Source organism: Phacochoerus africanus, chromosome 1, assembly GCF_016906955.1.
Source record: "Phacochoerus africanus isolate WHEZ1 chromosome 1, ROS_Pafr_v1, whole genome shotgun sequence".
Classification (NCBI taxonomy): Eukaryota; Metazoa; Chordata; class Mammalia; order Artiodactyla; family Suidae; genus Phacochoerus; species Phacochoerus africanus.
Window position 1 is genome coordinate 67,800,515 of NC_062544.1, and position 3,142 is coordinate 67,803,656.

Below are 3,142 nucleotides of genomic sequence, written 5' to 3' on the forward strand. Positions count from 1 at the left end.
ATAAAATAGAGAAATCTTCTACTCCATTTAACATTGTGTATTCACACTATATTGTACCTATCATAAGGAGAAAGAAAGTTTTCTCTGAAACAGAAGGATGAAAACATTTTCATAATACCTAACCATTGTGTGGTATTTTACTGAAAATGGAATAATGGCTAAATTAATAAGCCATGAAAGGTGTTTAGCCTCTTTGTTGTTTTAAATCTTATTCTACATTGTCTTTTGCTGATTTCTAAGGAATAAAAATAAGACTTAGAGTTCTGTTGATGTTCGCATAATCTGTAAAATGCAATCTATAAGAGAGCATGAAGGTAAGAACTTCTGACCAAGGACACAGGCTTTGTGAGAAAGTAGATTCCATAAAAATGTGTTAATGAGATCCTGCTTTATAGAACAGGGGACTATATCTATTCACTTGTGATGGAACATGGTGGAGGGTAATGTGAGAAAAAGAATGTGTATATATATGTGTGTGTATATATATGTATGTATGACTGGGCCACTTTGCTGTGCAGAAGAAATTGACAGAAGATTGCAAATCAACTATAATACAGAATTTTTTTAAAAGTGCTAGTAGAGGTTATGTCATATTCAGAGGGTTCTCACAGTTGGACAGAGTGTGCCTTGATCTTAATGATATTATAGTATGCAAATTTCATAAAATTTGTGTTTTCTAGAACATAGTTTTCAAGTGTCTTTTCATCCTAATTTCCTCTCCTTTCCTAAATATAAGACATTCCAAGTACTGAATACAGTATATAAAATATGAACCTTGAGACCACCCACTTAAGGTTTCTATGAGCACTATCAAAAATTGCCCATACAAATGGAGAGAAAAATAAATGCAGTTCCAATCACAATAATTTTGATAAGAGATTACACACAGAAAGAACTACGTGACTTTAAAGATAAGTAAAATAAAGAGAACAAACAGAAAAAAAAAAAAAACCTCTTACATAATTATTTTTCAAGTGCAGAAAAAAAATGGGAAAAGAGAAATGTCAAACACTATAGAGATGAATAACATGTGTTGGATCCATTGCAACTGAAATGAAATGAAATTGCAAGCTAAAACAACTCTTTCAGGAATTCTAAAAAAAAAAAAAACTTTCAAATAAGGAGTGATAAAGCAATATAATGCAATGAAAAGAGAATTTATGAAAAGAATTAAGATGGGAATGCTATTTCACAATTTGCAAACATGATAAGCAACTAGAAAGAGCATAATTAAAACACCAACACAAATCACATTGAGAACTTGTTTGAGAAAAATATTATGAACATTTGAGAAAAAAAAGACTAAAGACATAATAACAAAATTATAATTTAGGAGCATGAACAATGAAATACAGACATTGATGTTCTGACCAAGAGAAATAACAACAGAAACAATAAATCCAAATTTTAAGGAAATTTTCTGATTTGAATGAAATCATGAGCATTAAACTCATCCTGAGAAGTGCCAAACAACAAAGAGAAAAAAATATAGATAGAAATAAATATAAATATGTAGGTAGGATGAGAGATAGATAGGTTGATTGAGAGATAGGGACAGAAAATATAGACGTAAGATTCAGAGATCATTTCAGAGGAATCTGATCACCTATAAAGCAAAACGTAATGTCATACCATTTTTCAGCTTTGTCCTTAGCAAGAAATGGATGCAGAAATCAAAGGAGCAGGGCCTGCAGATTTTTTAATTTGGAAAGATTGAGATAAATTAATTATATACTAAGGTGACTTATTATTCATGAGAAAGAAAAACAACATTTTAGGAATACCTTTGATTCCTAAAAAGTCAATTGGAAAAGCTAAGCCAGTCTACAGATAAGTATATACCTCAATTACGAAAACATAAAATGGTGAAGCAATTTAGAGAAATCAATGAACTTAAATATAAAATAAATTTTAAATAATTCGCAATTTTGTGCTTGCTTCGGCAGCACGTATACTAAAATTGGAATGATGTAGAGAAGATTAGCATGGCTCCTGTGCAAGGATGACACGCAAATTTGTGAAGCATTCCATATTTTTGGTGACAGATGCAGCTCGGATCCCATGTTGCTGTGACTGTGGTATAGGCTGGAAGCTGCAGCTCTGATTCAACCTCTAGCCTGGGAATTTGTGGGTGTGGCCCTAAAAAGACAAAAAAAAAAGAAAAAGAGGAAATTATGTATTAGGCTAAATTTTAATTTAGCTGCTAAATTTTAATTTTTTATAAACATTTATCATTCCCAGTAATGCAGACTTGTTAAATTGAGGAGTTCCCATTGTGGCTCAGCAGGGTCAAGGACCGCATGTAGTCTCTGTGAGATTGCAGGTTCCATCCCTGGCTTCACTCAGTGGGTCAAGAACTCAATGTTTCTATAGCTGCACTGTAGGTTGCAGAACCTTCTCAGATGCTTCATTGTCATGGCTGTGATGTAGGCCTGCAGCTGTAGCTCTGATTCAACCCCTAGCCCCAGAACTTCCATATGCTGCATGTGTGGCCCTAACGACAAAAAAAAATATGAATATATGTAGAGAAAAGTGGAAATATCTAGTTCTCTTGTAAAGCAAAGCATACTTGAGTCAAAAATAATAATTTTCAATTTTAGGATTTCAAAACAGAATAATTTAATAAAAATAAACATTTAATTAATATTCATGGACTAAAAATAAAGATCAAGACTATGCCAAAAAAAAAAAAAGAATGATTTTGAGTGAGTTGGAGAAGCAAGACAGATAGGAAGAATATGTAGTGTGTTTTATCACTTCATTTAAGAATGACAATGTTTTTTTCTGGGCATGGAGTTTAAAAAAATAACTATAACTTATTTATATATGCCAGCTCTTTTATTAGAAAACAGACTTTATACCTCTTAAGTTATAAAAGGCAAAAATAAGATTTAGTAAAATATAGGAAATACATGGAAAATATTCAGAGACATAAAACATTGAAAAAAATAAGATATCAAACACATTTTATATTGTATAACATAAACTTATATCTTAAGAGAAAAAAAGACTAAGTTTAGGAGAACAAAAATAAGTTTAACTATACAGCCCACATCAAAAACTAAGGACTCTAAAAATTAAGAAAATCATCAAAAGACTTAGACAAAAACCTTAAAAATCTGGCATCACAATATTTATGTCA

The 3,142-nt window shown here is 31.3% G+C and overlaps 1 non-coding gene across 1 annotated transcript; it reads left to right on the plus strand.

Moving 5' to 3' along the window:
* The first annotated feature begins 1,930 nt into the window (after window positions 1–1,930).
* On the plus strand, window positions 1,931–2,037 carry LOC125113820 (U6 spliceosomal RNA). Its single transcript, XR_007131613.1, has one exon. It is a non-coding gene; the product is annotated as a U6 spliceosomal RNA (small nuclear RNA).
* The last annotated feature ends 1,105 nt before the right edge of the window (window positions 2,038–3,142 follow it).